At 41.7% G+C, this 12932-nt stretch overlaps 1 protein-coding gene across 7 annotated transcripts in view; it reads left to right on the top strand.

Annotated features, from left to right (window-relative positions):
* PHACTR1 (phosphatase and actin regulator 1) overlaps nt 1-12932 on the top strand; it is a 565894-nt gene that overhangs the window by 61834 nt on the left and 491128 nt on the right. The window lies entirely within an intron of this gene.

The raw sequence follows: 12932 nt of genomic DNA, 5'->3' as shown, positions 1-12932 counted from the left end.
CCGGCTGGCTCAGCCCGCAGCCCCTCCTTTGGTACCCCACCCCGCCGCCCGCCCCCATCCCGCCCCACTTCCTACCCAGCTGGTCCCCGGCGCGCACTCGCTCTCTTTGTGTGCCGGGTGAGGAGGTGTGTGTGTGTGTGTGTGTGTGTGTGTTTTGCGGAGGTGGGGGAGGGTAGCGCGTGGATCCCTGCATCCGCCGGGGAATCACACGCCGGGCTTCCCCCTTCCTTGAAGAGAGGAGAGTGCTGTCACCGATAACAATGATCGTAGGCGTAGCCTGGAGCGCGGGGTCAGCCTGCCCGAGCGCCGCCGGCTGTGGGCGGAGGGGGCTGGCAAGGCTCCGCCGGTGTGGTTTGCTGGTGGGGCTGCTACCGCGGGTGGAACTTGTTGGTGCCATTCAGACTCTGGTGATTCTGCTGGGTTGTTACCACTGCTGCGGCTTTGGAGTGAGGAGAGAGGAGGGGGTGGGGTTTAACAGCTGGGAACCGGACCCAGCAGTTGGCAAGCAACCATCGTGATGATAGTAATAAGATGGTCTGTGGGATACACGTGGGGTGATGGGAAGCTGTCAGTGGGACTGGTACCCAAGGTGGCCCAGATGGGATTAAGTGAAAAGGGCAACTGAGGTGGAGGAGGGAGGGAAAGAAGCATGGGGAGGAGAAGAGAGGCGGATACAGGAAGGATGGGAAGGAAAAGGAAGGGAGGAAGGAGGAAAGAAGGAAGAAAGGAGCCACAGAAAGGACTGAGGGATTCAAGGAGTCAAACTGTGTCCGCTGAGACCTGTCAGGGTTGCCTGAAAGGACGCATCAGTGTTCGCTGTCTCCACTGATGCTGCTGTTGCTCCAGATTCAGGGGCAGACCGCCCTTGCCCTCTCCTATCCTAGTACAGGGTCCCTGTCACCAGGAGGAAGTTGTTCACCACTAACTTTTCTAAAAGACTGCTAAGTCCCCCTGCCTCCCGCCCCCCAAGTTTGTGTCTCTTCCTTTCTAGAATTCCTTACTATTCTAGCAACTCCAAGGCAAAAAGAGTGGGCATTTTCCTGAAAATCCTCCTTCAAAATAAGTTTAAGAAGAAAAGGATATCTTTTTCTTTAGGAAACTAAACCCTTGAAAATGGAACTGAATCAAGCAAAATATATGTGTGTATGTGCATGCTGGAGCAAAGAGAAATTTCAAATAATGACTATTTTACTCACTACTGAGAAGTCTGAATGAAGGAGAAAGCTCTACATAGAGAAATGAGATGTATTTGCTAAAGAACCATATCCTATGACTGGTGGGATGGTAACTGAGTGTGCCAAAGTAGCCAACTTCTTTGGAGTGTAACTTTTCCTATTTTGGTGATTTGGGGTGGTTTTTTTTTTAAACCCTTTGTTTTCTTGTCACTTCTGGAATGTTTGCCTATGGATTTGTGACTGGGGGAAAGAAGACTTCATTGGAGGAAGCTTTGATAGTTTTTGTGACATACAGTAGTAGCCTGTGGTCTCCATTGGAACTATTAATCCTTCACTTGTATGTTCTAGATTCAGAATATGACTGTGAGAGTTCTTGGAAAGGACTGAGAAGAGTTCCTTTTAGGATCAAGGTTGTTTCCAACCCAGAGATATTAAGGATCACTCCTTTTTTTTTTTTTTTACCAAACTCCGGTATATTCCCTGAACATCTTTGGCTTAGCAGAGAAGGAAAGGGGCTAAGGAGACACTTAATAAAGGTTGTTCACCTACTACTGGTGCTTTTACAACAAAACAAAGGTTGAAAAAAGAGTTTCAAGTTTCTGTTAGTGCTGGCTTAGGCTGAACCATTCTGCCACCAGATTCAAGCCAGTGACTTGCAGTCTTTTATTCTGGTTAAATTGCTCTGGAAGCCAATGAAAAGATTGGACTTTTCAGAGAGGACTCGTCTCCTTTTCATCTGGAAATAAACAGGCCAAACAAGCTCCCAGTCCCTTCCAAATGTCCTTTAGAAAATACCCTTAAAAGCACAGTGTCAAGAAAGACAACAGTAAGAAAGAAATGTGGTGGGAAGGATGTTTGTCAATGAGGGAGGGCGGTTGCTGAGGGCTGTGTTCTTTGGTTGGGGAGCTGTCCTCTTGGTGGTGCTGAAGCTGAGGGCTGTGTGACAGACACCTGACAATGAGCTGGACAGCTGAGGGGGGTGGAGGGTGGCGGTGCTCAGTCCTTTGGTGATGGAATCCCAGGGAAAGTGCTCACTGACGGGCCTCCAAAAACTTTTCTATCCCTGCCCACCTACGTGCAACGCCTGTTTACTACGCCTCCCGCCTACTGCTCCACTGCTCAGATCAGGAGGTTTTGCTCTAATTTTGTGGCGGCTGCTCACTCCCAGGGCTTTGTTTTCCAGCTGGTTTGAGGTTGCTTTCCTGACACAATAAGATCTACTCACAGATGCTCCTTTCCCCCTCCCTTAAAAGTAATTGTAACCCCTGGCTTAAAAAGCAAACAGCCTTGTTTATCTCCTTGAGCAGCAAGTTGTAATTAAACTATTAGGGTCGTTATCAGCACTGCTGAACAGAAGAGCCTGCACACTTTGGATAAATTACATAATCTGGGCATAGAGAGAATTTTGTCTCTTAACAACAATTTATAAACGATTAGGCGAGGAAGCTTTCATCCGCCCTTCCTTCCTGCTCCTCTCCTACCCCTAGTCACTTACTCTTTATTCTTTCCAGAGAAATTCTTCATTGGTTTAAACTATTTGTCTTTAGGATTCACCTTCTTACACCTACTCATTTTATATAAGTCCACATTTAATATTTGAGAGGCTTAGTAATCACTCAAGGAAATAAATATACACATATTCATTTTACTTGGATATCATGAAATCATTTGGGGACCAAATCCCTTAAAACTAATGTGTACACTTGCCAGATTAAGTAGACTGGGGCATTTTAAATACTGATTAAATTCTTAAGCATTCCTTCAACTACACCTTGTCCCTGATGGTACTTAATAATATCATTTCAGAAATAACTTCACAGCATGAGTGAAAGATATAATCCCTCACCTACAGTCCCAAGTCAGTCAAAGAATAGCACCAAAATGTGGGTCTTTCAGTACTTTATGAAGATGCTAATTTCAAGATTCAGCCTAAATTGAGAGTGTAGAGAACAAAAATTTTTCTGAACCATGACTTTATTTTTCTAAAACAGCCCCTTTTGTAGGTTTTAACTTCTATTTAGCATTTAGTATATTACACAGACCTTGATAGATGCTTGTTTGCTGAAGATAGTATGTTAGAGAGAATTAAGCCAATGTATTTGCTGAAAGTAACCCAGACACATTAGACCTCATTTAAAACCCTGGAAGAAGTTTTTTCCTGAGAAATTAAAATGTGTTAAAAGGACATCGTGTAACAGAAGAGTATGTTCACACTATTAGTAGCAAGTATTTCTAATTGTGTTCTCACTCAGCAATGAACATTACTGACATTTAGCTTCTAAGAACTTGCTCTGCCTTGTGAGGTCATTGATTCACTGCAATGAAATGAATGCAATGTAGAGCTGCAGCTCATCTGACAGATATTTTTCTTTGGGCCAGTTTATTCTATTGTATTTATTTATCTCTGTATTAGCAATGTATAAAAGAATGTTTGATACATAGAAGATACTGAAATGGAAAGGTTCTCCATAGTTACACACCAAAATGAATGAAAATATTATGATAAAAGATTTAACCACATCTAAAACTTCTATAAAGGATGTCAAAAGAGGGAAAGCTAGTCATCCTGATGGTTTAGGATTGTTTAAAACACAAACCAGTATTCTGCACTATTTAGGAAAATAAGTACTTCTCTAATCATAAGTACGTTTAACCTCTGTTGACATTGCAGAATTGCTTTGTATGTATGGAGGAGATTTTAAATTAATCGCACGGGCAACCTCAGAATGCTTATCCTCTTTGGAAGGCTGAGATCTGTTCTAGTTTCTGATGTTAGGAACTAAAGCCAGGGACAGTCATTTTTGACTTCCATTGATCTCCTCCACTATTTCAGGCCCAGAAGAAAACTGTAATCAAACTTAGCTTTTTCTGACTACCAGCAGGAGGGGATGGGTCAGTATGTTACAGTTTAAGCTGAGATCCCTTTCCTACCTTTCTTGAGGAGGAAGAACCTTTATCCTTTAGCTGAAGTATAAATGTCTTTGATATTGAGAAGTGGCATCCCAGAATGTGCTATTATTCTTTAGCCGTGAGGACTGTCTCTAGGCAAAATTGTGAATATTGCCATGCTGAACCAAGATTATTTCACCAGTGTAAAGTCTTGGTAGACATCCCCTTCAAGCTTTCCCTGAAGAATGACAATGTATGTATCCCTCACATTATTTCTCTTACTGATTCCAAACTGAAAGCAGATCATATGGGCCTGACTTTTATTTGGTAGGCCCAAAATCTCCTTTAAAGTATTGCTTTTAGCATTCATTAGGGGCTTCCCTGGTGGGTCAGATGGTAAAGAATCCACCTGCAATGAAGGAGACTGGGGTTTAATCCCTGGATCAGGGAGATCTCCTGGAGAAGGTAATGGCTACCCACTCCAGTATTCTTGCCTGGAGAATCCCATGGACAGAGGAGCCCGGTCTGCAGTCCATGCAGTTGCAAAGAGTCGGACATAACTGAGTGACTAACACTTCACTTCACAGCCAGAATCCAAGTGGCTAACCAGATAACTGACCAGTGGCCTCGATTGTGGGGCTTTCTGAGTGTCTGCCCTCTTTCTGCGTCATTGGGAAAACTAGCTAACCTGGTAATCTCACTATGTCATGCATTAAGGTGGTACTAATGAAGACCACTCCAGGTAACATAAATAAAATATACAAAGCACAGAAAAGTGAGTAATTAATGCCAAGAGGAAATGGGAAACTCTTTGCCGTAAATATTTAGCTTGGCTGCTTACCAAATGATTGTTTCAACAGCAATTCATACATTTATGAGATAACTCATATACAGAATATGAGTTGCATGGTTAAATTGTCTTAAGATCTTTTGATCTGGGCATTGTTAAAAAAATTAATATGTTTTATTATTTTAATATGTAAAAATTGTTAAAAAAAATAGCATTTTTTGCTATTTGCTATTAGCACTGAATTCTAAGTTTCTTGTTTGGTTTATCTGTATATGCCTATTTATTTAAATTTCATGGAAGGTGATGGAGTTGTGTTTTATATGAAAAATTAGAATCAAGAGTCAGAAGAACTTGATTCTACTGCCTCTCTTCCTCTAAAACTGTAGGCAAGTCATTTAACCTTTCTGAGTTTGACTCACTCAACTCTAAATCTAGACTAAACTAGACTTAAAGCTAGACTCCTTGGACTGCAAGGAGATCAAACCAGCCAATCTTAAAGGAAATCAGTCCTAAATATTCATTGGAAGGACTGATACTGAAGCTAAAATTCCAATACTTTGGCCACCTGATGCAAAGAACTGATCATTGGAAAAGCCCCTGATGCTGGGAAAGATTGAAAGCAGGAGGAGAAGGGGATAACAGAGGATGAGGTGGTTGGATGGCATCACCGACTGAATGGACATGAGTTTAAGCTCCTGGAGTTGGTGATGGACAGGGAAGCCTGGTGTGCTACAGTCCATGAGGTTGCAAAGAGTTGGACATGACTGAGCGACTGAACTGAACTGAACTTAAATCTCAGAAGTCCCATCCTATCTTAAAAAATTGTGTGTACTAACTAGTACTTCTGTCTGTACTAATGAATACATACTATGACACTGATTTTATGCATAGTCTTATTTATGGTATGAAACATACGGGGGGGGGGTGGTTTAGTCACTAAGTCATGTCTGACTCTTTGCAACCCCATGGACTGTAGCCCACCAGACTCCTCTGTCCATGGTATTTTCCCAGCAGGAATACTGAAGCAGGTTGCTATTTCCTTCTCCAGGGTATAAAACATATAGAAGAGCCCAATTTTCAATGTGAATTAAAACATTGGATCAAAGCTAAGTTATTAAAATAAGTTTAACTAAAATAATAGTATATATTATAAAGATTTAGAATAACTTTTTGGTAATAACTAAGAATTGCCAGAAGGCATATTTACATGCACCATATTAATAAAATATTTTTAATTTGAATATTCAGGGATTAGAATCCTTAACAGAATTGGTGCTCTATAAGTATTTGTTGTATGATTGAATATAGAATTCGAGAAATCTTAACAATAAATGGACAGTCAGAAAACTAAATATTAACCCAGTTCCCAGTTGGCATTTTAAGTCTTGTAGCCTGTTGTTTTGTAATTAAAATGAAATAAGTATACCTATAAGATCTATATTTTCCCTTTATCCTTTTAAATTACCAGGGAAGGGAAATATATATGCAGACTAGCTAAATGGCAGGATTCAGTCAAGGCGAAATGTACCCTTTTGGAATTCCTAACTTCTCAGCATTGTTATAAAACTTGACCATGAACTATGAAGAACTTTGTTTTGTTTTTTTTCACAGGCATGTAAGCTGACAGGGGCAGATAAACTATTGGTCAGAATATGTGCACAGACAGATTTTATGCATACCTTTTCATACTGATTAAAGATATTTTAAAGTTACTTATAAAATTATTCTTTAATATATGCAACTTTAATTCATCATCATTATTTATGGTACAAGTAAAACAACTAAAATTCAAGTAGAGAGAGATGATAAGTTATAGAGCTATTTTTCCTCTTTGACTTAATAAGACAAAAAAGGAGACATACATTATAGCCAGTGGAAGAGGGCCTGAAGGAACAAATAATAGATATCAGTTTTTCCTCATTGCATGATACAAGAAATATTCTAGAATTTTTATATTTTGTTTCATAACTCTCCCCATCCACTTTAGTCAGTGATGAAGTGAATATGATTGGTGGGGGGTTGGGGCCATTTTGACATTTTAATTGCTTTAATTTATAAGTCTTTTATATAATGAAGGATGGTTAAAATAAAAGACAAAATCAGTTTTATGGCCTTTTGAATGATGATGGATTCATTCACATGATTTTCTATTCAAGTTATCAGAGGGCACCAGGAATAATCTCATGCTCGTGATTATTTAACATTTATGATGGCAAGTCTTGTGTAAAAGCCTGTAGGTTTCCTATTGATCTTTTCACATTTGTGTACCTTCTACTTACAACACAGTAACACAATCTTTGAATAGTAAATACCTGGGCTGTAATTGTAGACATGAGGCTTCAGTATATAGTTGACCTTTTGTATCCATGGTTCTGCATCTGATGAATTCAACCAACCACAGATGTGGAGAGGCAGGTTCAATCCCTGGGTTGATAAGATCCTCTGGAATAGAAAATGGCAACACACCCCAGTATTCTTGCCTGAAAAATCCTATGGACAGAGGAGCCTGGTGGGCTACAGTCCATGGGGTCACAAAAGAGTTGGTCAGGACTGAGCAACTGAGCACACACTCGGAGACATAGAGAGCTCATTATTTCTGAATGTTTATCAATCAGAGGACAACAAGTTGGTTTAAGATGCCATCATGGCTTAATTAAAAATATAAAAGAAACTTTACTATGTTTGAATTTATCCCTTATTCCATCTGGGCCCTGTTTTAGGGGTGGGGGATTGGGGGGGAGGATGGAGGAAGGTGAGATGAAATAATAATATATAGTATTCATTCATTTGACAAATATTAATTTAGAAGTTAAGACAATATTTTAGACCCTTGGGATACATTATTGATTAAAACAGAAACTTCTTATCCTTATGAATTTTCACTTCTCAAAGTGAGTTATGGACAATAAACAGTACAATAGGTAAGTACATTGTATAGTATTTCATAGGTTAACTGATAAGGCAAAAATAAATACAGCAGAATAAGAGTGTTAGGCACATGGGAGCAAAGAAAGGGCTGGATTGCAGGATAAGCAACATTGAGAAGAGGAAATGCGAACAAAGTTCTCCGAAGAAGAGGAACATGAGCAGTGTGAATATGGGGTAGAAGGCAAGGCAGAGAGAGCGGAGGGAAAGCCAGTGCTAAAGCCCTAAATCAAGTGCGTTTAGGACCTGGCAAGGGGCCCAGTGTGGCTGCAGAGGAGTGAATCAAGCGGTCGGAGGGAACGAATGGGGACCAGATTAGAGAGGGTCCTGTGGGCCACTGCCCTCTCTTGCTGAAATGTGGTACAAGGCAGGGATTTGAGCACAAGAGTAACATGATCTGAAATAGATTTTAGAAGGTTCCCTGGGGCTGCTGTGTTAAGGATAGGCTGCAGTGGGGCAAGGAGGACACAGGGAGCTGGTTGGGAAGCCCTGCGGCAATCCAGAGATGGTGCCGTCTCAGCAGCATGGAACAGCAGAAGCAGTGGGAAATAGTCAGATTCTGTATGTATTTGAAGGTACAGCCTATAGGCTTCCGTGGTGGATTGAATGTGGGCTGTGAGAGGAGAGGAGCAAAGAGTACCTCAAGGTTTGGCTTGAGCAACCAGAAGGATAGAAGGACCATTTAGGGGCATGGTTGTGGCGGGTGGCGGGTGGGTGGGCGGTGATCGAGAATTCAGAGTCAGACTTGGCAAGTGTGAGGTGTCAACCAGACATCCAAGTGGAGGGATCCAATAAGCAGTTATACAAGCCTAAGGTTCAAATAGGGTCTAGTCCAGAAATAAATAATTGAGCTGTCAACGTACATAGAGCCCTTGCAGAGGACTTTGTCAGCATTTTCTCACTTATCTTTTTATAATAACCCTATGAGATTGGCATGATTGTTGCTCTTCTTATTTTATCCATGTGGGGACTAAGTCACAAAGAGCTTAAATAACTTAGCAAAGGTAATGAAGCGAATAAGGGAAATAGAGGAAGAACTGGAATTCAGATCATGTTTTATATGGCATCAAAATCTATGTTTTTAATGGCCATGATTTATTACAAGAGAGCAAGCTTATGTTATCAGCTTTGCTTTGAGGTTCCATTGAAAGCTGAACATGGCTGAGGGAAAGAAAGAAGTGGAACTAGGCATGCATCCTAGCTCAGTATTTTAAAAAATGTTTGGCTGGGATTCACTATAAAAAGTGTACTTCATATAGCCTCACATACGTATCAAAAATTGGAACACAATGGTCCTTAAAGAAAGAAAGTGAAAGTCACTCAGTTGTGTCCTACTCTTTGTGACCCCATGGACTGTAGCCTGCCAAGCTCCTCTGTCCATGGAATTCTCCAGGCCAGAATACGGGAGTGGGTAGCTGTTCCCTTTTCCAAGGGGATCTTCCCAATCCAGGGATTGATCCCAGATCTCCTGCATTGCAGGTGGATTCTTTACTGTCTGAGCCACCAGGGAAGCTCCAAAATGTTCCTCAAAGTACCTTATAAGTCCCATATGTACTCTGATGGATGTTTTCTGTTTCATCCCTTCCCATGCCTTTTTATTCTAACTTATTATTGTTATGAAAATTCTCCTTTTATGCCATCTAAACGATTGTATAATATAACCTTCAGTTTTAAAAAATTCCTTAATTGATCGTTTTCTAGGAGTGATCTCTGAACTCAGAAAAAGCTTTTGCAAGGAAATCCCTCTTTAGTACTTCCACTATCCCGTAAGAGTATGGGCAGTTCATTCTCTTACCTGGAGGTATGTCAAGGTAAACAAGGAAACTCCCAAGGTCAGTACCAACTTAGCTCTTGGACACTGCAGACACAGCTCAGACTCAAGATGCATTTAGAGGCCCTTGAAAATGCTTTAATTTCTTTTAAACTCAGAAGAAAAAGTAAGTTTAATCTAGGCTGTTGTACATATGTCTTTATTCCCAGATAGCTCAGATGGTAAAGTGTCTGCCTGCAATGCCGAAGACCCGGGTTCGATCCCTGGGTCAGGAAAATCCCCTGGAGAAGGAAATGGCAACCCACTCCAGTACTCTTGCCTGGAAAATTCCATGGACGGAGGAGCCTGGTAGGCTACAGTCTGTAGGGTGGCAAAGAGTCAGACACGACTAAGACACTTCACTTTCCCTTTCTTTATACCAATACATATAAATATGTTGTAACATTTATTAAAATATAGTTTAAAAAATTTTTGTGGTAAAAGGAGCCTACAAAGACAAACATGCTTTTGTTACTCAGTCACTCAGTTGTGTCCAGCTCTTTGTGACCGTATGGACTACAGCACACCAGGCTTCCCTGTTCTTCACCTTCTCCTGGAGTTTCTCAAACTCATGTCTAGGAACTACCAAAGTCACAATGGAGCTCTACATAGGTAGAGAGAGAAGCAGTGAGAAAAAAAATATTTAGTAGTGGCTCTGGGGCTATATGGAGAAGGCAATGGCACCCCTCTCCAGTACTCTTGCCTGGAAAATCCCATGGATGGAGGAGCCTGGTAGGCTGCAGTCCATGGGGTTGCTAGGAGTTGGACACGACTGAGCGACTTCACTTTCACTTTTCACTTTCTTGCATTGGAGAAGGAAATGACAACCCATTCCAGTGTTCTTGCCTGGAGAATCCCAGGGACGGGGGAGCTTGGTGGGCTGCCGTCTCTGGGGTCGCACAGAGTCGGACACGACTGAAGTGACTTAGCAGCAGCAGCAGCAGCTGGGGCTATATTCTGGAACTAGAATTTTGGGATTCACATCCCTACTTATCACTTACTAGTTGTGTGGCCTTGAGCAAGACATTTAACCTCACCCTGCCTCAATTTTCTCACCTGTGAAATGGGACTAACAATGTTGACCACATGGGAGGTTTGTTTTAAAGAGTATTTAACTTATTAAACGTGGAAGAACAGAATAATTCCTGCCACATAGTGATTATTCACTGCACAAAGTGAAGAATGAGCTCCTTTATTCCATATGTTTCTCTGTTCTGCCTTACCTGTGTTCTAGTCTTCTAAAATACTACCAAAAAAACCCCCAAAGATGCCTCTCTAGGTACCACATTGTACAAGACCAGATGCCCCTTTAGGTACTACATCTTAGAAGACCAGATGAGCTACAGATTCAGAAAGTCTCACATAAGGAACAAATTTTCCTAACTAAATTTTAGTCTATTCATTCCTTCTTGGTTACACTACAGAATTAATGGGACTTGCCCCAGATGAGAAAAAATGTCACCCTCAAACTCTGAAAGTTAAGGAAATTTCATTAAAAATTGTCTGTCCTCTGAGTAGAGTTGAATGGATCATCTTTGAAATGTATTTTACAAATGACCACATGGAAATGGTCACCTAGGAAAAACCTACTGGACTTTCCAAGAATCCTCTGAACTTGGAGGAGATGTTGTGAGGGAAAGAGAAAAAAGAAGATCAGAGAAAGATATACATGGCGGGGAAAGGAGTGAGACAGAGAGGGAGAGAAAGAAAACAAAACTACTCATTTTGAAAAAGCCACCCATGTAGGTCAGTGGAGTACACCAAAAATCATAGAATCTTGACTTTTGAGAGTCAGAGGAAAACCTTCTCATCTGAGTAATCAACACAAGGGTGTTGTGATGGGTTTGAAGATTTGCTTGTTTCAGTATCTGGTCTGCTACTTATGAGCTGAATCATCAAGACCTGTAAGACAGGGGTAACACTGTCTAATTTTCACTGTTACTTTGAGGACCAAATGTGAGAATGCCTCGCCAGTAGCTCTATGCTATAAAAAGGCAAGGAGCAGATGAAGTCTGGGTGAATGGGACAGTTTAAATGTCTAGCTCTAGCGCAGGAATAGAAATGCGAGAAATAGACTAATTCTAATCTAAAATGTTGCCTCTCTCGTGGCCAAATATTCAACTACTACAGCCTCGTGGTCTAGAGGAACTGAATACAGCATCTACCTGTTTATAGACGGAGGCTATTATGTTCATGCCCCCACTGTCAATCTCATTATTGTATGAAATGTGGTCCCCCTAGGATATTATTATCCATTCAAAAGAAACAAAGTGCTTGAATTTTTACAAGCGTTTGTGAATTGCAAGAGTTTTTCATTTCTTAGGGTTTGGTTCAGTTCAGTAGTTCAGTCATGTCCGACTCTTTGTGACCCCCATGAACTGCAGCACACCAGGCTTCCCTGTCCATCACCAACCCCCAGAGTTTACTTGAACTCATGTCCATTGAGTCCATGATGCCATCCAACCATTTCATCCTCTTTCATCCCCTTCTCCCACCTTCAATCTTTCCCAGCATCAGGGTCTTGGAGGAGGTTGCCATTAACCCATACCATAGAGCTGCCAGAACTTACACAGGACTGGGAAACAGACTCTTGGAGGGCACAACAGAACCTTGTGTACCAGGACCCAGGAGAAAGGAACCGTGACCCCACAGGAAACTGTCCCGGACTTGCCTGTAGGTGTCTGGGAGTCTCCAGTGAAGCCATGGGTCGGTGGTGGCCTGCTGCAGGGTTGTGGGCAAGGACTGTAGCAGATGGGATCTTTTGAGGGAGGTCACCATTATCTTCATTACCTCAACCATAGTTTGGCCCCAGGTAAATACCAGGAAATGGCAACCCACTCCAGTATTCTTGCCTGGAAAATTCCATGGATGGAGGAGCCTGGTTGGCTACTGTCCATGGGGTTGCAAAGAGTCAGACAGGACTGAGTGACTTCACTTCACTTCACTTCAAATAGCAGGGAGGGAACACAGCTCCACCCATCAACAGAAAATTGGATTAAAGATTTACTGAGCATGGCCCTGCCCATCAGAACAAGACCCTGTATCCCCCTCAGTCAGTCTATCCCATCAGGAAGCTTTCAAAAGCCTCTTATCCTTTTCCATCAGAGGGCAAACAGACTGAAAACCACAATCACAGAAAACTGCCTTGTCTAATTCAATGAAACTATGAGCCATGCCGTGTAGGGCCACCCAAGTCGGATGTGTCATGGTGAAGAGTTCAGACAAAATGTGGTCCACTGGAGAAGGGAATGGCAAACCACTTCAGTATTTCTGCCTTGAGAACCCCATGAACAGTATGAAAAGGCAAAAAAATAGGACACTGAAAGATGAACTCCCCAGATTG

The sequence above is a fragment of the Bos grunniens genome, chromosome 23 (genome assembly GCF_055505025.1).
Source record: "Bos grunniens cultivar Pamir isolate PY7600 chromosome 23, Bosgru_T2T1.0, whole genome shotgun sequence".
Lineage (NCBI taxonomy): Eukaryota > Metazoa > Chordata > Mammalia > Artiodactyla > Bovidae > Bos > Bos grunniens.
Note: the sequence above shows the minus strand (reverse complement) of the source record. Positions and strands in the feature narration are given on the sequence as shown.